Source organism: Falco biarmicus, chromosome Z (assembly GCF_023638135.1).
Source record: "Falco biarmicus isolate bFalBia1 chromosome Z, bFalBia1.pri, whole genome shotgun sequence".
Classification (NCBI taxonomy): domain Eukaryota; kingdom Metazoa; phylum Chordata; class Aves; order Falconiformes; family Falconidae; genus Falco; species Falco biarmicus.
In genome coordinates, this window is record NC_079311.1 from 71,643,182 (window position 1) to 71,667,145 (window position 23,964).

Genomic DNA, 23,964 nt, shown 5'->3' on the forward strand with positions numbered 1-23,964 from the left:
AATACAAAAAAGCATCTTTGTAAATTAATATATTGCTTTATTACATACATCTTCGATAAAAATGATGTATAAATATTGTAGCCACATTATATCCTGAATTTCCCTCCAAAATATCTCCTCTACTGCCATGGATCAGTAGTCCAGAGGTTGTTACTGACAGTTTTATGTTTGTTTCTAAAGACTGGAATGGATACAGATCCTAATCGAAACCTTACTGAAGTTATTGAGATTCTTTCCTTTTCTGCAGTATTTCTGGAGCGGTGTCATTACTGAGGCTTTTATGCTAAGATTTCATCTTTACACAATAGGCCAACATCAAATCTGCTGCAAATGAGTACAATTCCCATGATTTTATGTTGGCAGCGAGGATTTAAAGCATTCCTTAACATCACAGTAACCACTGAATGTGTGATGCTAGGGTGTCAACAAATAACTTTGTTGATCAGGTTGAGTTTCCACAAACTTGTGAAATCCACGTTTTCCAAACTTGTAATTCCTACATCTTTTAAAAATTAAAAAAAAAAAAAATCAAGAGAAATGACAGTTCAAGAAAAAACGTTAGCAAAATACTTTATGCAACCATTTCTATGATGCACTTCAACCTACTGAAGCAAGGTTTAGATAGCTATCACTGTGCAACTTTAGGAAATAAATCTAAATGGCAACTCAATAAATATATTGTGTTCTAAGTCGTACCACAAACTCTAAACTATTGCAAGTTTTGTTTCTGAATGGAAAGCATTCCATTGATGCTTTACACATGAATAAGTAAGAGCATCTCTAAATAAATAATCTTCCAGATGTTATATAAAAAGTAACTGGTCTAACATGGGAGATGGATGAGTGAGTGAAGATTCCAGATGCTCCATGGGACATGACAAGAGACAAGTATTCACATTGTGCAGCCTAAAGAAATAATTACCTGATTACATAAAAAACACAGTAAAAGCCACAGGAATTTCTCTAACATCCCCCAAAATGGCTGAAAACAAAATCATCCTTGTATTCTCTAATTTCTATTAGGTGTGTTACAGCTGTTGGACTCACTACTGTAAAAGAGACAAAAAGACCAACAGGAAAGAGATAGATAGATAGATATACTCATTTTGGAAAAAAGCAGAATCATTTCAAATTTTAGTCATGAGTCCTTAAATTGTTACTTTGTTGGTATGCTGACAGTGAGGAGACCAGAAAGACATCACCTTCACTTCTTTGTCGTCTTTGTTTTATGCTGTATGTTTATACCATAGTGTTCACATGGAGCTTCTGCAGGCTGCCTGAAATGGTCAGGAAAGAGCTACTCTCCCCTTTATTATAAAACTTGACATCTATATTCTTTTCCCTTCATTCTTCCAAATATTGGCGATTAGTCACGTAAGAAAAATAATACAGACCAAGGCATTTGAACATGCTAGCAGTACCGATGTTATTCCCTCACCAGATCTAAATTTGGTACAGGGTGTGTGCTTTGTGGTCTCTGATAGGTTAAGGCACATGCATTAAAAGTTATTCTAGACTAACCACCTCAGAGGTGGTTCCCCAACCCTGCTGAAGACAGGACTTAATGACACAGCCTGTTTCATCCATCCTGCATTCAAACGCTCCTGTGCCTGAGGATAATGAAAGACTAAACTATATGCTGACTTCATTAAGGTCAAACAATGCCATTCAAGCAAAGAAAATCTTTAATTTCACAATTCTACCGAACAGGTGTAGGGCAGCACTAAAATGAAATCCCCACGTGTATATCCCTTAAAGCTATGGCTCCCCATGTAAAGAGCCTGTGAAGGGAGGACATGTGAGGTTCACTCTGTGAAGCACCTTCACAGATAGATCCAGCCTCTGAGAAGAGCAAGTGTTGAGGGCACTTCAGAAGCAACGAGAGTAGCCCAGGACCAAGTCAAGTCAACATCTTGTATTTTTTCTTCCTGTATTCTTCAAATACAGACTTGTGTTGTGCACAAGCTCCTCCTGAGCTTTTTCCCAATACCTTTTTACAGTTTGGTAAATGACTAAGGAAAACACATGGCTCCCTCTGTCAGTCCCCAACTTATTCGTTAGCCTGAAGTTTGCTACAGCACAGTAGACAGGGAGGGAAAATTTTCAAAGGAGAGCAAAACCAAGGAAGATACTACTACTTTCTTCTATATTTGTTTCTTATACATCTTTGTTTGGAAAAGTAAAGACACAGAAGATAAAAGGCAGTGAAAAACAATCTCCACCACATCTCCTGCTTCACTTTCTTAAAAGTGAATTACTCACTGGAGGGAAAGGTATCTCTAATTTGGATTTTAAAATGGCTTAAAGTCAGAGTACAAGGAGCAACACAGGGAAAGAATTAACAGTGGATACCCCATGAGTTTTAACATTTACAGAGGCATAAATGGGTGCACAGTTTATTCTGAAAACATGCTCTGAGGTCCCCACAATGCAAGGACCAAAGAAGATCAATACCGAGGTGGCAACACTGAAGGTGAAACAAGGTCCTTCTGGTCCACCAAGTCTAAGAAAGACCAGTTAGGCTTATAAGGAAGCTGGCAACCAAAGAAGGGAGTGCCAGATGAAAACCAACGGTGGTAACTAAAGTGTAATGCAAAATGGGGGAAAGAGTTAAATGTGAAAATAGTATCAAAAAACCCTAGTGGCTGTGCTGCAATGTAGAACATGATGGTGCAAACTCATTCTGAATAATTAAGCCTAGTACGCAAACAGAGTTTATTAGACTTATAAATATCCAATGTTGGTGCAGCTATACAGCTTCCTAGAAACCAGAGTAGTCTGAGCACCTCTGTATAACCTATTGCCTTGTCCAGTGCAGCTATAATCTGAAAATCATTGCGCTGAGCTTCACAGCTAGCATTTACCCAAATTAAGAATATATTCGGACACATAAAAAGAGGGCTGGAAAATAATTCCAAGTAGACTGTAATGCTGTTACATTTTGGTATGACATGCTCCCACCTGGAGTACTGTGTCACAGACTATCTCTTTGGCTCAAAAAGACACCCAGGCCTTTTATAGCCCTGGACTGCAGCTAATCAGACCCAGGTGACCTGGCTAACAAAACAAGTCAGACAGTTCATTGTCCTCAAGTCTGACGTATGCTCACACATTCCTTCCTGTTTGGGGTTGGAAGGTCTCAGACTGAAACTGCTGTACTATCCATTACTATATCTACAAGCCTTAAAATTGTTTCTAGAAAACATCCACCCCATTACTGTTTCAAACATGTAACTAAATACTGCTTTATATTAAGCTAAATTTGTGACTCTCTTTAGTCATTTTATAACATCTTGCCCTGAGAAATAGATGCCGCAAATTGACAGCATTTCTCAGTTTGGAAGTAGAGATGGTAATGGCAGCATTTACATTTGACAAGTCAGGCAGTCACTGTGTTCCCTGTTGAAACAGTGCTTAAGATCCTGCGTACCAAGTGCTCTTGGGAACTCAAGTTCTCTCTTTCACTTCTGGATCCTCAAAAGCCTAGGAAAGAAGGGATCCAGAAGTGAAAGACAGAAGTGCCAACACAAGTGTCTGATCCAGCCTGGGCAACAGATTTTGCATTGAGCATGATGTGCTCTTACCAGCACCACAAGTGAGCAAGGCACAAATGGGGGAGGGTCAGAGAGGCCTGCAAATGTCCCCAGATGCCCATACACAGGACAACGCTACTGCTTCTCGTGTGCTGTAGCCCAGATTAGCCCATGGCTGATGCAAGAGGGAATCAGCTGTGCCTCACACTGAGCCCTGTATGTCGCACACATCGGAGCCAAGCGTGTGGTGTCAGTGCGGTGGTTCGCACGGCACAGCACTGTCCACCCTCTCTGTGCACCTTCTGCATTCAACTGCGCGTGCTCTGGTGCAGGCTGTGCATACTTCGGTGCAGCTCAAGCATGCTCGCCCTGGGCAGCACAACACACCAGTGGCAGCAGGACAGGCAAGCAGCCAAGCCAGGGGTGAGCCGCCATGTCAGAGGCTGCCGGGCAACACTGTGGCCCTGGGCCCCAACGTGGCGCTCACTGCCAAACTGCACCGCGATCGGCTACAGCCACTGGGTGGGCGGGTGGGCAGGTGGGCAGCCAGTTGCTAGGCAACCTCGGCTCACCTAGCTACTGAGGCCCCGGCTCGGCCTGTGCTAGGCAGGCTGTAGGCCCCGGAGCAGAGCGTGGCTCCAGGAGGGGTCTCAGGCAATGTCTCCACACCTAGCATCATCCCCAGTGAGGGACTGGGGGATTGCATGGTGCAAGGTCAGCCAGGCCCTTTTGTAACACCTCGAAGTGTGTTAGAAAGCCACCACATGGCTGTTTGCCTTCCTAACGGGAAGGAGACCTTATCACCATCCAGCAGCAATACCCGGCTCTTTTTCTCCCAGCACTGGGGCATGAATTCTATTTCTGTTGACTGTCAGCCTTGGAAAAGGCCTCAGGAAACACTCACCCTTCACTTTGAGATGGGGGCTTACAGAAAACCCAGCATTAAAAGCCCAGGTGGCAGGTAGAAAACAACACTGTGTCAAGCGCAGAAAGTGGGAGCAATTTGACTGACTCTCATTTCTAGTTGTCTCCACGTGTAGGTGGATGAGCAGAAAGCCATGCGGTTATGTGAAGTCTTTGCTGTTCTTTCCTCCCTATTACAGTCACATTCTGTCAGCCCAATCCCTCAGCTCTCAGGAGAAAGACTCATTAATTTCATTTTCAGAATATAAAAGAGTAGATAATCACAACACAAAATTCATTAGCGAAGTTCAGAAGAAGAAACTAATTTAAGCAGCATTTACTTCACTCTGCAACACAATTCTTAGTCAATTCAGAATTAGGGGCAAATGACGAAAACATTTCCAGCAGGGAAGGGGAGATTGCAGCATGCCATTGAATTTGCCTATGGCATTCCAAAGCAGAACCCCTCACTCGATGCACACAGCTTACCGGGGGCTTATCATTGGAATCCCTGAGCGTGCCTGCACAAAGAATTGCCACGGACCTATATTTATAACTATTTAAAAACGTGTGCAGGGTGTGGGGGAGGGGGCAGTTTTCCATTTCCTACGGTATCTAATTGGAGCTGCAATCCTCGAGGTCAAATTCTTGCAGGTAGATCCAATAAGAGAGTTAACCCCCGCAGATTAGGCACCGAATACCTGGCCTGGAAGCATCTGGCTCCTTCTGTGAAATTCAAAACCCAGAGCTGGGTGCTAAGCCTCCCCCCATGGAGCACATGCAAAGTTAGACCTTTCAGAAGGGCCATCCAAGAAAGCGCACACAGAGTGGGAGCCACTTGGAGGTGGCAATGCTAATTGCAGGAGTGTGGCCAAATTCTTGTCCCCTCTCCAAAGCCAAGGCATCCACCCATGTTAGAGCTCCAAATAGAGCCTGACCCCTGCTCCCTCCCACCGGCAGACAGCCTTCGTCAGGCTTCTGTTTTCTTTCTAAAACCCAGCCAGGATGCTCAAGCAGGTTGGCATTCACACATACATCATGCCCTGACGCCAGTAGCACCCGTCCAGGGAGAGGCAAATGGGTGCATGAGCTCCTCTGCTGGCTGGTGGACCATCTTCTGCTCCCAGCAGAGCTGCCTCGCTGCAAATATCTTGCATGATGTGAATTGGATTTCTGTAGCTTTCCCTGGAAATCCTAACCTTAATGATGACTCTAGCAGCAGGTCTCAGCACTTTGAGTGTGTACAATGAAAACAGATGAAGTTTTAGTGCTTCACAAGAACTGACTTCCTATGGCCACTCGTCCCTTGCTATCATCCTAGACCATTATAAGCTTTAATTTACCTCTTGCGAAATCAGATATACCATCCTTGCAAAGACTTTTGCCTGTAACTCAGGTTTCACCTGCTAGAAACCAAATGTACTCTCTCTGGGTTTTGTCCTGTTGCATAAAAGGGTAATATTTATTGATGATTAGGGACAATCCACCCAAATGCACAGTGGCCATTTTCAGTTGTCTCTTGCTAGTTTTACAGTTTTCCCTTTCGGCCACAACATGCACACCTGTACAGCAACTGCCATTGCTTTTACACAGGAATATATTTTATGACATAAACCAGGATTAAGTTAAAGGTAACCTTTCATAAGGTCCAAGTTAAATAGGAACACACATTTAGCAGTAATGTTTGACGTTAAACACCTGTCCTGAAAACACATCACTTCTTGTGAAAAATACTTATTTTAGCAATGAAATTAATTTTGGTCAATATTGTCCCTGAACCTGAAATAAATCATAAAAGAACATAGTGGTCTTTTTGAAAAATGTGAATTTCATGTCATCGGAACTGATGACAGTAGATATTAGTGGTAAAATACGGCTCTGAAATGTAACTCTAACGTATCTATGGTGACACCATAATTCTCTTTTTTCACTTTACTTTGAACACCTGCACCAAAATTCCCTATTGTAAAATCAGTTAAAGCTGTTATAATAACAGGTAATTATATTTAGGCTAAGGTGGAAAACAGTGAGATTCAGATTACATAGCAGAAAATAAGAACTCCCATTAGACCTGAATGATTCAAAATAAAAAAGTTATCTTTCAAGGTCTTAAGGCATGGAATTGGATTACTGAGGGAACTTTTTTGCATCTGAAAATACTGCTTTAAATTTTTAAGTGTTGTCTCATTGCAAAAACATTCTGGAAAATGGCTTATGATTTACACCCTGCAGCATTGCTATAAACGAGTAATTCAAGAAGCTCCACAGAAACCTCAAACACATAATTCCAAAATAAGTTGCATTGAAATGGAATTTAGCAAAATATGTTCCCTGACATGCAGCAGGAGAGTGCAGGGCACACACACCCCAAATCCACACCAGTCCAATGCAGTCTTTCTTCCCAGAGAGAGGGACTGCGACCTCTGGCTGTTAAAAAAAAAAATAAATTAAATTAAAAACAGTAGCAGAATGTGAAGAAGGAAGATGTCTGTCCAATTTGCAATACCAAGCCTAAATGGAAAATGCTGGCAAATTCCTGAAAACTTGGGACACACTAGAAAAACAACCTGTTAGACTGCTGGGGCACAGACACAAGAAGCTTTTCAGCAGACCTGCCAACTAGCAGTGTTCCCTTGCCACTGACGTGGGGCACTATGGTTGAGGAAAGAGATGACCTTTCCAGGAGACAAAGGTTTTATATTTTTCCATAAAATGGCATAAATGTGAAAGTATGTTTTTCCAAAACCAGCTTACCACAGTTGGGCAATTGAAAAGGTTACAACTAAAGAACCTCAGCATCTGTTCTAGGGTATAAAAGACACTTTAATTGTTCAATCCTTATGTCAGTATGAAAAAATTTACAAGTCCTCCTCTTTACAGCAGCTTCCTGCTAAACTCATATCAGTTTAATGCTTTTCACTATTCATATCTGCTAGGCTTCCCTTATCGGGAGACCCCCTCTGACTTACAGGGAATGAAAGAAGAAAGCCAAGATATGCACAGGATGTCTCTATCTGAAAAAGTAGGAGCAGGTAGATAACTTTTATCACACATCCAGGCACTGAGCCAAATTTTCAGCACATGTAAACAAGCATAACTTCACTGAAGCTGGTGGAAGCTTGCCAGTAGAAAACTCACTAAAAGTTATCATTCTCTTTACTGCAGTACCTAAATGATATCCTAGGATGAAACCTGAATTCCTCAAGAAAAAATAAAAAAGTAAAAAGCAAAGGCATTGCATGAATAAGTGTCTAAAAGAAAATCAGAACCCTGAAACTGCAAGCTTTCACTGTTATCTTGATGTAATCTATTTAACTGAGTATTGCCTTTACCCCTAGAAGTTTTAGACAATGTAACAGGTGATGTTCTCTGTGCACATGACTGTTATCAAAGCTGCAATTGTTCTCTCACCCTGGATGAAACTAAACAATTGATTCTTCCAAAGCAGGAATTAATTTCTCAGGGTGGCATGGCTAATTTATCTCTAGTAAACTAAAAATCCCTCTTGCACAGTTGTGACTCACTTCAGATATAGGAGTGATCTTGTGTCAAAGTACTTTGACACTGCATCCTATTTCCAGAAAATGTAGGCACTTGTGTGATTCAGACTTAAATATCGTGTATCAGACATTCATATATGTTGGCAAGATTACTAAAGAGCAAAAAGGTACATATAAACATACCCATGATACAAAGGAAAAACTTGTTACATGACCATGAGCATACAAAGCTTAGAAACGAAGGGAAGAAGCCTTGCCAAAATGTCATACATGAAATGAGTACCATCTTTTCAAACATTTGGGAGCCAAGTCCAGCAGGTCATGAATCTCATTAAGAAATTTCTGTGTAAGAATGAGAAGTATGCATTATTTAATAATTCATTGGGAACCAGGGTGGGAAAATTGTATTTCTGTATATATTATTACTAAATTATTTCAGAAATTACAAGAGCTTCCATTAAAACAAAAGCTGTTTTGACAGAACAATGAAAACAGCACAAGAAATTAAATATGCAATGTCTCAGCCTGAGTGGACTTGCAAAAATTGCAGTAGCCAAACTGAAATATGTTTTATATTACCGTAAGGTTTTGGGCTGCCCAGGGCCTAGCAGGCTGAAGATACCTTATCACCTACAGTAACATTTACTATAAAATTGTTGTTATTATTGCAATTTAATAACTTTACTTAAAACACAGCAAAACAGTGTGGGAAAATACAAGTTAATTTGTAATGTTTTTTATCTACCATAATACTAACCAAGCAGCATTCATTAGCATCCCTTTCATCTAGCTGATATCTGCCTGTTGAAGATGCAGAAATAGATGTCTGATGGTCTAGCTCACTAAGTCTCCCAATAACCTCCATTCTTTCTGTCACAGGGAATTTTATATGAGCAAAGACCTCATGTGCCTTCACGTTTTGAATGCTTCCCCCCAAACGCATGGCTGGTTGAGTCAGATTTCCAAAGCATAGAAGAGCTGTAGCAGGCAAGTTTTGAGAAACTTGTCCTGTTTTCTAGTCCTCTTGCAGTAGATTATTGTTACTATTTTCCAGTTAGCATAGAAAGTTAACACGCTGTGATAATTTGTAGAAACATAGTCATTAAAATTTACACTTCCCATCTCTCCAGCACAAACTAATGATCAGGCTCAGGAATAAAGCACTGGATCTTTCTCCTTCTTCCCTCCAATTCAGTTTATACAAGATCTTTTTCTATTAATATTTTTCACAGGAAAAATACTTCTCTACTGAATAAAGATTTATATTGCAGTTTCCTAGAATAATCCTCAAGAAGGAAAAGGTATTTCCTCCCTCACAAATCCCCTCACTCCATGCACATGCAAAAGCATGCTCTGAATAGGACGAAGAAAAATTAATGAGGATATGATTACTTTACTAGAGAAAGTCTACTCTCCTCCCGTGCCAACAAGATATTATAGGTCAAGTCAAGTAAGGTCAAGTGAGTTCTTTTCATGTCCAGGATCCCTGATTTATTCTGTCAGCTGTTCACTGTCATGCAGCATGATGGGGTGAGTGTCAATACTGAGATAGTGCAAAGCGACTGGACACGATTTAAACTAGGGTGGCTCATGTTCACTTGAAACACACGCTGAGTCCTGCTGGGTGATTATAGATGTCATGGGGAGCGTGGGATGAACAGTATATTAGCACACATAATTTATATACAGGGCTTTCTTTGCCTTTATTTAAGAATGCAGCTCCTGTGATAGGGAAGTCCTATCAGTTCCCCTCAGCTCTGTTATTCCCTAACAAACAAGGAAGTCTATACAAAGGAATAAAATGCAGAAGAGCTGGTGCAGTAAACCCCACTGCCTCTCCTCCTGACAAACCTACTCAAGGTCAGACAGCAAAATAGAGATACAGCTAGGACGCGAACCCACAAGTTCTTTTCTGGCAGCTACCTGCCAGCCTAGTGGGGTATATTACTTCCTAGCTCATGTGAAACTACATTTCCAAAGGCAGCATTTCCATTGAAAAGGCAAAGTATATATGCAGATTTGTAGTGGTGGTGTTTTGCAAGCAAATAATGTCATCCACCCCGCAAATTCTTTTTTATTTTTACTTTTATTGGTAGATTTTTATTTTGGGCAGTCCTTTTATTAGGGATTAGGCGTATTTGTTTATGCTGATCTTTTTCACTCCTTTTTTATAAATACACATTTTCTGTGGGAAGAATGCAAAGCAGAACAGTCGCTGAAAGAGATGACTATCAGAACATCCCCGCACTTGCTTTAAAGCACTACTTTTTGGTAGCCTCGGGATTTACAGGCATGGTTTTCAACAGGTCAGGAGTCAAGGGCCTCACTTAGAGTGTAACTGCAGTCATTCATCACATATGGAGTAGGAGGTACTACGGTTGTATGTGATAATTGTATCACTGTCCAAAATTTCAGTTTGTAACAGTAAGTGTATATGGGAACTAGATAGTTATGTATGCATTACCTTATGCAAACCCAGAATTTAATACAAAGTTTTTTAATAAGTCTGGTCACACTATGGTGCAAAATACCTGGAAACCAGATTACCTAGAAGTCTGGTTACCAAGAAGCTTTATATATTGTGAATAAAACCATGGCTCAGATGAATTCAGTGGCAAAACTTTGGTTGATACCAGTGCACAAAACATTTCTCCCTGTGAATACGTTATTGAGCAGGGTTTAAACAAGAGTGGAATGAAACAAACAGCCTCTGGCTGTGATATACTACACTTTTGTCTAAATGATACTGATCTAGGCCTGTCCAAAGCCTATTATGTTTCCACTTCCCACAGACTGTAGTGGCTTTTACACCAAACCCTTCAATGCCTCAGTCTGTGTTTCTGACTGGGCTTCCATGGGAGCTGCAGTAGAGCGCAAGTCTGGGCTGACATTTTGACAAACACACCAAACAAGCATCTGCTCTGTGGAATAAAGGGAATGGAGACATCAAAATAACAGGAAACAGTGCTAAAAATTACTTTTCTTTACAGACTTTGATACCACTGGAGCCAAAGGAGCTGAATACTGTCAGGTGAAGTAGATGGGATTCCATGGTTGTGCTGTGTCTCTGGAGCCCTGCAAGTATTTCCACTGGTTTCTCTTTGCAGAACTCAACTTAATTTTGAATTTCAGGTTCCGGAAATAATTTCTACATTTTCATTTCCATTCAGTTTCTGAAATATCCCACAATTCATTTATTTTGGATATAATTTTTTTGGATATTTGCAAAACCATTGCAACCTGGAACTTTGCCAAAGGTAGATCAAAAAGGCCAAGTCTTTTGCCAAGTACCAATGTCACCAGGACACAAAGGTCATTGCTGTTCTAATTTCTAGCTTTGATAGAGAATATATTTGGTGATCAATATTTAGTGGTCTTCTCCGTGGAATTCTGTGTTCCCAGACCTGCTTTTACTGGTTAGGGCTTCAAACAGCAAAACACTCAGACACACAGACAACTTCAAGCAACTGAGTAATCCCAGCACTTTGGGCTGCACTGCTGAAGTGAGTGGGAGTCTTGCCATTGAATTTTATAGGAGCATTATCGGACCGTAAGTGCTTTGCTGGTTCAAGGCCAATACTTTCTCAGACTTTAGAGGAAGCCAGATTGGGCCCAATCTCTACACAGCCTCTCCTAGAAAGACCAAAATAAAAACAAATGATGCTAAGCAACAGGAATGCACATAGCATAGAAGAAATGGTCACTGACCTCAAGACAAGCTGAGAAACCATTACTCACTGCAATACTGGTATAGGACAGAATGGTGGCAGGCTCTTTTCTTCACAATATTCTTCACAACAACTTTTACGGACAGACAGTTTGTCCATCCAGCAAACAAGCATCTGACTAAGATCCACACAGACAAATAAGCCTGCCACAGAGCCAGGGCTGCAGCCTTTCTCCAGTGGAAGGGGCTTATGCTGCACTGGTTAGAGAATAGGCTGTGTGAAACATCCATTTCTCATACCTGTAGCAGCCATGAGCAGCACCAGCCCAAGCTACAGGCAGAGCAGTCAACCAACTGTGGCAACTTTCAGAAGCAGCAGAACAAGCATGGCCCTTTTGCTCCTTTGGTGTGTACCTGCAGTTAGCCAGGTGAAGAGGTGAGCACACAGGGGGCAGGCACCGCTGAGTGCTGGGCCTCTCCCCCTGCACCAGGCACCCACACACCACTCCCACAGCAACCTAAGCTGCAGTCCAGAAACATCCACCTCTGTGCCTGGTGGGAGCAACTTTTCTGGAGCTGCAACAGACAAATCCTGAGTCAGTCTTGCCCTAACACCTCCACAACAGCATTTCAGGGACATCATTGTGTCCATATTACAGCACCATTTGGCTTAATACAGCTCTGTTCAAACTGTGTTCGGTGCTATGGTACTCCCCTTACATTAAGAAATTCTTCCAATGTTAGGAATTATGTAGGTACACATTTTATCCAATCCATGTATCATTTACATGCACTCAGAGTCTGATATATTCTGTGTATGACCCACTTTAAGTTTTAATGTAGCCTCTACCACATGGGTACATAACCATGGCCAGTGTTCAACATAGCCCCTCTAAACCAGCTGAATCCTGCAAGAATACAGTCTCTCAGGTCCAAGACTGCTGACTGATATATCTTAAATTAGGAATCAAACACCCTCTTTTCATTTTTTCCTAGCAAGCGGGGTTTGGTTGATGTTTTTCTCCCTGTTGTGGATGCTTTAGACAATCCTTCTTTAGTTAAAAACTATCAGGTATATACATATACTTTGGGTCTGATTCTGTTATTCCTTTAAAAGTAATGCAGTCACATCTGTTGCTACTCCAATTGAAGTCAGTATGAATGTTTTTCTGGGTAAGATTTATTCTTCTAAAGCTACAAAACCCAGACACTTAGTTTTCTGCTGTATTTCCTTCAGTGGGATAGCCCATGCTGGGAGAACATTTATTTACTCCTCTCATTCCATTCGACCACATAATTAGCCAACTCTTTTAGGTGTGTGTATCTTTTTATGAAATACAAACCAACTACCAAATACTCTGTTGTTTCAAGCCAATTAAAATCAGTGCTCTACAGAGCATATGAACAACTCAGCTCCATGAAAGGCACATACCTTGAATTGCTAACTAGCTCTGGATAGACCAGAGAATGCATTTTAAATGACAATGTCACATGCGGCTTGTGAGTAAGAAGCTATGCTACTATGTCGTCTCTGGAAATAAGCACTACTGTTTTCCCTAGGCATTTCATGACCTTGTGTGTTGATCTCAGTCCATTTTCCAGGACTGTAAATAAGAGCACTTGGAAAAGCTTTTCTGTTCACACATTTGTAGTTACGAGGGAGAAGTCCTGAATGGAAGCATGGCATCCATCAGGCAAGCACAGCAGGTGGCACAGGACAGACTTCATTAAGCAGACCCTACAGCTGGGACTTCTACAACATTTTATTATGGCAACAACTAAATATATATTTAGCAAACAATATTAAATAGAAAAAACTTGTTCCCATGAACAGTAGTAAGCTGGCAAGTTTCCATCAGCAGTTTTAGTGTTGGCAACACAGAGGCATTACTTGCTGGGGTGACCAAAGTGCTGGGAATCTGAAATTACTTTTATCATGTTATCTAGAAGCATTTCACTGATCCAGTAAGGAACTCTGGGCACCCATATACCCCCTGAACTCCTCAGATTTGGTCAAAAGAAACTTAGACTAGTTAGGCTGAACTGCTTCATTAATAGTGTTGTAAACGTTATAAAAGTTACTTTTTCCCCCTTTTTCCATTTCATAAGTGGTGATGTTTTCTGCTTTCTCTATTAATTTCTATTTGTATTTCTCTGTTCAGTGCTATCCATGCTGAATGACTAGGAAGCAAGTAAGATTAAAAAGTGGGTTTTATCAATTACAGATTTTTTTTCATATTGTCCATGCTAGTGTGATAGAAAAAAGGCTGCCAGCATAACATCTGGGTTATGCCTCTAATCCTAAAGGCAGAAAAGAAGCCTCAGGAAATGACAGCCACTCTTATCACTTTCACACAAAGAAAAGAGCACCCCAACATGGCAAATGACATCTACAGGATAGCATATGACCTAAACATGCTGCCAAAATGACGAAGCACCAAGTCCTCGACACCTTTACCTGTCAAAAACACTAATGCAATTATAGTGAGTGCATAACTATTTTTAAAGAAAAACCTCCATCATCCCCACCCTTTCCTGGAATCACATTTAGTAATTTCAGATACATTGAAAAGAAGACAAGGCAGAAGCAGAAATAAGTACATGGGATACAGCCGTGATTGTTGGCAAAGTTTCTGCTGCTTGCTTCTTGTAAGCTTTATAGATTACATTACCTGCACATTTTTCTTTATATGATCAGCTATAACTCTGGTTCTGCATTTGCCAGGCCAGACACTGCCTACCCCAGCTTGTCTGGCAGCTCCCACCCAATTTTGAGAGGCCAAATGAAACTCAGGAGATTGGCCCCTTCTAATGGACTGTCCTGGTTTCAGCTGAGACAGGGTTAATTTTCTTCTTAGTAGCTGGTGCAATGCTGTGCTTTGGATTTGGTGTGAGAACAATGTTGATAGGACACTGATGTTTTTGGGCTTTGCTGGGTAAAGCTTAATACTAAGTCAAGGACTTATCAGTTCCTTGGGCCCTGCCAGCAAGAAGGCTGGAAGGGCACAAGAAATTGGGAGGGGACACAACCAGGACAGGTGACCCAAACTAGCCCAAGAGGTATTCTATACCATATGACATCATGCTGAGTATATAAACCAGGGAAAGAAAGAGGAAGGTGGGGACATCCAGCATTACGGTGTTTGTCTTCCCAAGCAACCGTTACATGTGACAAAGCCCGGCTTTCCCCGGGATGACTGAACACCTGCCTGCACATGGGAAGCTGTGAATGAATTCCTTGCTTTGCTTTTCTTGCATGTGCACCTTTTGCTTTACCTGTTAAATTGTTCTTATCTCAAACCCTGAGTTTTACGTTCCTTTCCAATTCTCCTCCCCATCCCTCTGGGTGAGGGGAGAGTAAGCGAGTGGCTGCGTGGTGCTTGGTTGCCAGCTGGCAAACCATGGCATGGCCCCATTTTGAACTGCCATAATCTATTCCTAATTTTTCAAACAAGTACCTTTTTTTTTTCACCACATTGGTCCTTGCACGTGGGAGCAGCTCCCTGCAAGCGATTACAAACCTGCCTCACAGTCTTCCTTCAGATTCCTCCTTAAAATTTACTTTTGTGGTGATGTACACCCAGAGCTGACAACAGCAAAGTGCTGAGACTGTGGCTTAGTGCTCTCTTCCTTGTCCACCTGCAGCCTGATTTTCTCTCCCGTACTTTTACGCTAGGCCCATAAAGACGAGAGGGCTTACTCCGATGTTCTTCACAGTAGAACTGAGAAGTGAGGATACCTCTTCCTTTCACAATATCCATTCCACTTCATACAATATTGAACAGTTTAATTAAAACATGTTATAGGCTGCCAATAGCTTCTACAATCTCAGAAACCTCCCTGAGTACAAGAGCCCTTCCAAAGTCCACCTTATGGAGGAGACTTCTTACACAGGGGTAAAGGGAATAAGACCAAAAACCCACAGCCTTCAGATATGCTAGAGTACCAAAACATGGATGTACTAAATCCCTGGAGCTTCATATAACAAAAAAGTTAACTGGATTTAATACTATACTACTATTCCTTCTCATTAAAAAAAAAAAAAAAAAATAAAAATTCAGTGATTTCACCAAGAATTACTCGTCCCCAGAAGCTGAAGAAGGGAAACTTTGCCAGGAGGAGAATAAGAAATTACAAACATAAGCTAGAGATAAGTCTAAAAATAATGCAAAGAGAGTGGTAAAGAGAGAGAATGTCCAAAAGGATTCTTACACACTGCAGAACTAAGGATTTCTTTCCTGTAAACACCTTGCTCTTTATTAAAGGCCTTACTGGCTAGAAACAGATTCCAGCCCTGCAGTACAGCATGGAAAGATGATGCAGAATTACAAGACAGAAAAGCTGCACTGAAGAAAATGCAGAATTTCAAGTAGGAGTCTAAATAGAAATGTCTTTCCTCTGAATTTCCAGTCTGATAGGTTAAAATTTTTATCATCCTGTGGCATTACTAACACTTCAGAAATGTGGCATTTTATCCCATACTCAGTAGCAGGGCAGGAAGGAGGAGATTGCCAGTAACAACACTGAAGAAAGGACACATCTTTTCTCAAGTCATCCAGTGTCTGGAGTTTCTTTAGGACCTCCAGCCAGTCATTTGTGATACTGAAGGCTTGTCCATCAATGCCATTAGGTTGCTCTGTTCCCTTTTGAAAAGGGAGACTGATAGCCATTTTTAATCCCCTCCAAAGACATGTTTTCCTATACAGTTGTGTGAGCTGCCAAACCCTGAGCCAGACTTTTCTGTAACAACAAAGCACAGTTGGAGTCATCCCTTCTGGAAGCTTGGAAGGGCAGGAAGAGAGATATGCCAGTGTCTCTCTATTTATACCTTTAAAGCCTATGAGGAGACTGGCGGGGCACGAGGACCATGGCCAGCTAGGAATTCCTTGCAGAGCTAGTATTGCTAGCTACTCTGAACCTAGATTTCTGTGTCTAAGCTAACTGTTACTCAGTGGAAATTACAATTACAACTTGTGTGTTTTGCCAGTATTTTGAGACAAATAAGATATACTGGAAGCTAAGGGATTGTGTGTTCTGTTAATAAATACAGACCACATGATATTTTCAATGACACAACCACAAAAAATAATCCAATAATTGCAATATATAAAAAAATCCAAATGTTCCATCCTGAAACTACTGGAACACATGGAAGAGGCTACCAAGATTGCCCACAGATATGGGCAACTAAAGGAGGGCCAGCTGCATGCAATAAAGGCACATATTTTATACCAACAAAACAAATTTACTATACAAGAAAAAAATATTTATTTGATCTAGATCTGCATCACATCTGATAAATATTTCTTGGTACACCAAGTTTTTCCCAGATGAGTCAAACACTTACGTGCAATGTTAATAATGCGCATAAATACAAAAAAAAATCAGATTTGTTTCTGGAAGCTAGGAGGAGAAGTGGGGGGGGCAGGGGGGTGCAGCAGGAGGGAAAGCAGTTCTGTCTAAAAAGAATAACATGTTTAAAGCATGGCTCAACATACAAGAAAATGAAAATATGTTTAATGACAGGACAAATCTGGCTGCATTATACTGAGATAGAACAAAATTTGCTTCTGTACCTTCCAAAATAGTAAGGTCTCTCAGGTAGATCACTAGAAACACTGAAAAGTGGTTTAAACTTTATTATTGGAGCACTTCTTAATTGTTCCCATTTAAAAAATATGTCCTTTCAGTACAGATTCTGAGAAACTTTCAGCAGATTATTTCATTTCTGTTTCTTTTCTGAGCCAAGTGGTTTGGGTTTGGGTTTTTTTTCTTTCTTTCTTTCTTTCCTTCTTTTTTGTTTTCCTCCTCTTTAACTGAAAGAGCCAAATCCTTCTCTGGTGTAACACTAGTCAGTATACATCGGGAATTAAATTACTCTGTTCAGCCCTTATCAGATAAAACTTTGCAGCTTTGACTGTACCAATGCCCTCATTGATTTCAATGGTTTAAACTTGCACAAGCCCAGAGAATTTCCCTCACTAACTGTCTCATTTGACGCTGTTAGCTGATACAGGATTACCTGATCTTTTCCTTCCTTCTTTGGTTTTAGCTTCTCTCCATTTTTCAGGCTCACAGTAACTGAAGTTTTGTAGCTGCACCTTAGCAGTACTCTTCCCGATTCAGCTGTATGGTCTTTATTGGTGTGATTTGATAATGAAGCCCAGAGTATTCAAATCTAATTTTTCACTGCCCCCGTTCTGACAGCTTGATTCACACAGCTGCCCCAAGTACTTTGCAGCACCCCAGAACCACTGTATCTTCACACCTCAAAGCAGCCCCACATCTGTACCCATGGCCTCATTCTAGTGTGCCCTCTGCAAAGAGAGAGGTCGGTGAAAGACTAAGTCAGAGCTGCTTTTACTTCTTTGATTTGAGAAACTTCAGAGAACTTTGAATCAAAACCTCAATTGAAAAAAAATTCTGATTATTCATTACCAACTTACATTCTTCCTTCATGAGCTCATTTTTTAGATCTTCCCTGGCAAAGACTCAGTACCTCTGATCTGTTGATTCATAAAGTTCATTTTAGCCTTCATATTACAAATCTGGTTCAGGTCTGCAGAGGTTTATCCAGGAACAAAACAGCACTCTTTCTAAAGAAGACCTAGAAAAGCTGCAAATGGATGAGTAGCTTGCCATGGCCCCCACGAACAGCCATTATCCTCGTGAACAACAGAAGAGGGAAGCTACTCTTGAAGTTTGGTCCTAATCATCCAACTGTTCCATGATCTGCCTTTAACAAGTCCAGAACTAGTTGCTGCAAATGCAAGGGGAATAACACAGCAGTAGACAGATGGAGGCATGATCTACTCCTTATGAGAGGTCGCATTCCAGTCCATAAATGTTAGCAGAAATAATAAATAAGATGTTATTTATTACACAATGTAACATTTTGTCAATCTAAAGCTTTTTTCTTTTCTTTTTCCACTGCTTCTTAATTAGTACCTGGCCTTTACCATCTGCTGAAGAGAGATATGACAGCAAACACCAGATCATCTTCACAAGTATGTGATACAGCTAACCGTTTCATGTCAGAATTGCCTAAAATGTTTTTCTCTGAAGGAAATGATGAATCACAGCCCTCATTTTTCAGTACACATTCCAAGGCAATGGTTTCCAAACTGTTTTGGACCTTGCCCCACTGTCAACTCTCAGCATTACTTACATGCCATCAATCACCATTACCGTCAAATATTTAGCCCAACTCCTAGGAAAGCATGGCGCTGTGTGCCAGCTGTACACCGTGCCCTCACAGGCCACCGTTTGGGACACTCTTCTACTAAGGAACAGGTTTATACGCACAGGCCACAGTACAGTTAGAAGCAAGTCTCCCCTCACCTCATAAGAGTGAGATCAAAGACTCAAGAAAATTTCTGTCTTCCTGTAAGTCTCAGATGAAGGCCAGGGATAAAAGACAGCTTAGTTTTCAGACAAGCTCAGTGATCCGCTTTTTCTCAGCGTCTTGAAAGGCCAATGTCAAAATGTTTTTGTTTCTACAGAGCACAGTACAAAATACTGGAAAGCATCTGATAGAAGGAATCCACCAAGACAGCAATACTTGCTGAGGGCTGAGGTATGTGGAAGACACATGAAGGGTACATGTTTATATACCTTCCTCATGACTCCCTGAGTGCATGCAGATGACCTCATGCAGCATGTGTACTTGTATTACCCAGCAGGAAGCTCCTGAAAGCATTGGTTTCTCCCAGACATCCTGCCACCTTGATGAAGCATCATCCCCATCACAGCACTGGCCCTAACCAGCTCTGTGAGTCTGCCTCCCACTTCTGCACCCTGTCCCTCACACGGCTGCTCTTTCCCCACACACAGTGATGCCAGCAGCAAAAAGGAGCTGAACAAGACCTTTGATTCACTTGATTCAGTGACCATGTGGCTCCTGGTCCCCCTCACACACCTGGGCCAGACCCTGCTGTCACTGAAGTCCAGGTTTTTCTGTTTGAATTCTGTGAAAGCAACAGTGAAGACTACTGCCTGCTCAAGGGACTCAAACCCTCCTGACCAGGCTGCTGGAAAGAGGAATGGTTTGTGTTATGTGCATGCTTCATCACTGAAACCTCAGATTTTGATTCTTCCAAGCTTTCCCCAATAGGTCATTCTCCAAACTTGAAAATTATGCAAATGCCCAAATAGAGGAGAGACAAAGAGTTTCTTTCCAGCTGACTGGCTGAGGATTTTAACTTTCTGGCCTACAGTCAGCAGAGGACCTACCAGTTCATGTGAAGCTGTAAGTGTGTCATCAGGATACCACATGCTTTGATAATTACTCTAGTGGGTATTAAAGTTAATCCTGTGCTGTATAGATCGCTTACAAAACACAATAACTGAACCAGAAATCCGTATGTGACAGTCATAAAATCAGTGGCTGGAAGTGCCAGCATGTCTCTGACACGTCCGGCATAAACTGGAACCCAAAATTCCTGCCTAGTGCAGCCGGTCAGGAATCCAACTGTCCTGTGATTATGAAATCTGAGGCATGGCAGAGCAGCTTATGTCAGATCTACTGCATATCCATGAGTCTTAAACCAAGACTTGTGAATATAACCCATGCCCTTCCCAGCTTGTGAGAAGGGTCATGAGCAACTGGTAAAATTTCAGACCAAAATAGCCAATGCATCATTCAGAGGACCCAGCTCTTCTTCCTTTAAAGACCAGACACCCATCCTAGATGCATTGGTCCTACCCAGCCATATTTCCAGCATGAAGTCTCCTGTTTTGTAGAAAGCCTAGAAAAAAAAATGTTCTAGGCTTTCTCAACCTTGGTTCAAGCTAAGACACAAAGCTAAAGTCACATTTGCAAGCATGATGGAGAGGGAAAGATATCCATCCTCCTCACCCTACTGCTCTTTTCTGCTACCTCCCTGCAGCAGCTGGCACATTACTGTGTTTTCACAGTAAGTTTTTGCAATACTTTCACCATACAAGTGGCGAAAGTCCTGAGAACTCTGCTAAGGTAGTTTCAGTCTTTCACAATAGGAGAAATTCAGTGAACTAAATAATGACAAGCAGCATGTCCTCATAACACCTTCCTTGGATCAGTATTTTCTCCCTTTTTTCCTACATCTTTGTATCATACGGCATTGAATAATAAATTCAATACAGAAGCTGGACTCCAGCACTGGATAACAGTCAGCACCAAGTATCAATACCAAATATCACCACCTGCTGCCATCACAGCTGTCTAGTGCTTGGACAATACTGGTTTAAAAGTGAAGAACAGTTATAACTGAGTAACAATGCTTGAAGGTAATTGTATTCATCCTGAATCATTTGCAGGCATAAAATATTTATCTTTGCCTGAAGATTTCTGAGTAGCTTCCTCCATTGTGCTGGATTCACAGTGTGCTCCGAGAGCAGTATTCATGGATAACCCTTTCTGTATCCCTGGTTAGGTACAAGAAACTTCCTGTACTTTCCAATGGGAACTTCAAGTTTTAAGAGACATCAAACGGTCTAACACGAAAGTAGTACAAGATGTTAGGAGGATATCAATTGCTATAGATTGGCTCAAATCAACTCCAAGGTCTTGATCATTGTCTTCAAGGCATTCTTTTTGCTGAAGTCCAGGATATATAAGAGCTTATGAGCTGAGGGCAGGTAGGAGAAATTTCCTCAAAGACCAGGAGTAAAATCCTGGGTACCTCCATACTCACTGCTCTACACAGAATGCTGTCTCTGGTCTTACCTTCCCCTTACTTAAACACACTGAAATAGACTCTGTGTGTGTGTGTGTGTTTGTGTGCACGTGCAAAAAAAACCCCACAACAATCCTTGCTGAAATAATATATTTTACAGAAGTTGTTTCTTTTCAAGCAAAGAATAAGAAAAACATAACAGAACCTAAGAGTTCAGACACATTATGAGATTTTTTAGATACCACAAGATAGAATAGATTTTGCCTTACAATAAGCTGTCCCAGAGCCACTGGAAGGAAACACCAAGCCTAGACTGTGGAGAAGGCAAGGAGATGGAGAGGACACAGGTGGACTGGCAGTAGCTTGAGTAGCTGAAGGATGCAGTGGCCTTCGACAGCAGGCAGAGGAGGTGCATCATCCCACTGGTGTAGTCTGCCTTGAAGTAAATTAAGATAATTTTCTGACAAGTACCAGTACTCATGTACAAGCTAGTAAGGAACTACACTTAAAATTTCTATCCTGGATTATATACAATGGCTTCTTATGTACACCCAGCCTTACCTAGCAAGGAAGAGATATGTCCTTCCAAAAAGAAATCTACAGAATATGCTCCCAAGGAGGTAGACCTATGTTCTTAATATCACAAAAGAGATGCAATTCCCAGTTTTATATATGGCTCTAAGAATTTAAAGGGTTTGGGGCTTTTTTGTTCTATTTCATATGCATAAAGGGGTTAGAACAGGGTTAGAAATTTCTATCAACTTTGCTTTTGCCTAGTTGTCTTTTTAACCATGTTCCTTACCAGTGTTATCTCCACTAGCCTTAATTATTTTAATCAGGCTTATTATCCTATTCATTAGATTTGAAGTAGAGGTAATTCTCAGTGAGCTCTGAGTTACCGTGCCACTAAGGCTAAATAGTTATTAATATTACAAATCTAAATGAGCCCTAAAAAACAGTCAAATTGAGGTTAAACCTACAGCAAATAGACAAATTAGCATGAACAATGAAATTAAATGGCCATTTTGGTTAGACTGTCAAACTGAGATGGCAAGGAATAAATCTTCATAAAACCTTAAACAGGAAGTTAAGAGGTAGTTATGTAGGTAGTTACAAATCATGTAAGCAAATTTTTGCCTGCAGCAGTAAAATCAGATTTCAGCTGGGTGTACATGTTAGTGCTGGAACCAAATTACTGTTTATATTTAGATCACAATCTCAAGTCCAGTGAAGGCTTCATCCCTACATTTCTACATTTGTGTTGTATGAAAGTTAATGTGTTTCCTTCTACCTCCCCACAGAAATTACAGACTTCAACAGGGCAATCTTTGAGGGAAATGTCTAGCAGCTTGCTCTCCCAGGTGTACGTGTATATATACATATGCATTTTATATATATATTTATATATATATATGAAAGCTTAATTTCTCTGAAACCCTTCACAAAATGGGACATGAAGATTTCAGTCCGAGTTTTAGGCTATAGAAATTTAAGAGATTTACCTTGGTTCCCCAGTAAGGTCTTTGCAGGAATTCATAGGCATAGGGCAGCATCAAATCAGTCTTCCCAAGACAATTTGCAGTCCTGAAAGACTAGGCCTTCATCCCACCCTTTGGTCCTAAGTTGGTCCCCAACAGCATCTCTGTTGGAGGCTCCAGGCAGTGTGTATCATACCTTGCACTAGACAAGTGTACAATCCAGGCAGTTCAGTATATTCTGAAGAAACAGAAGTTTCCTTAAAATAGTACCTTTGATTAAAATAAATATAGCAACTGAAAGGAACATGTGAGACAATCTCTGAACCCTACTCGATGGAACAGTTTATCAGAGCATACCTATAGTGTTTCCAACATCTGGTAAAGCTTCTAAAAAGCCATATAGAGCCAAAAGACTTGTGAAGGTGAGCAGAGCACAGAGGTACAGCAGCAAGAAAGTATCAGAACAAATCCAGGTCCTTGCCATCTGTCACTGCCCATATGGGCCCTCTACCTCCCTAGCACAGGGCAACTGGGAATGGACAACTGCTCCCATTCCCGACTCCCAAGCTTCTCAGGAGGGTTTAAGAGACAAGTTCTCATCCTCAGCATTTTACTGTTTCTCTTCCATGAAAGGGATCTGGAAAACTAGTTGTATAATCACCAGGAGTCATCATATATGATGGTGTACAAAACATCTTCTTACAAAATACAAAATGAAATTCTTTTGCTTACTTCCTAACCCATCTGAAAAATATGTCCCAGAGAAAGAGGTAATACTCAGGAAGGAAGATAAGAAATGAGCCAGGGAAATTTTCAGTGATACTTTGGTGGAGCTGTATAGGATCACGGAATGGGCTGGGTTGGAAAAGACCTTTGAAGATCATCTAGTTCCAACGCCCCTGCCATGGGCAGGGACAATTTCCGCTTTATCAGGTTGCCCAAAGCCCCATTGTCTGACCTTGAACACTTCCAGTAATGGGGCATCTACAACCTTTCTGCACAACCTGTCCCTGTCTCATCGCCCTTGCTGTAAAAAACTTCTTCCTTATGTCCAGTCTAAATCTACCCTCTTTCAGTTTAAAGCTGTCAGCCCATGACAGGCCCTGGTAAAAAGCACCTATCTTTCTTCTAAGCATTCTGTCCTGGCTGAAGAACCACTCAGCTAATTCAGTTTTGCCCCTGCCTATACAGCCCTTAGATTATATTGAGGAAGGGATTACTCCCCTC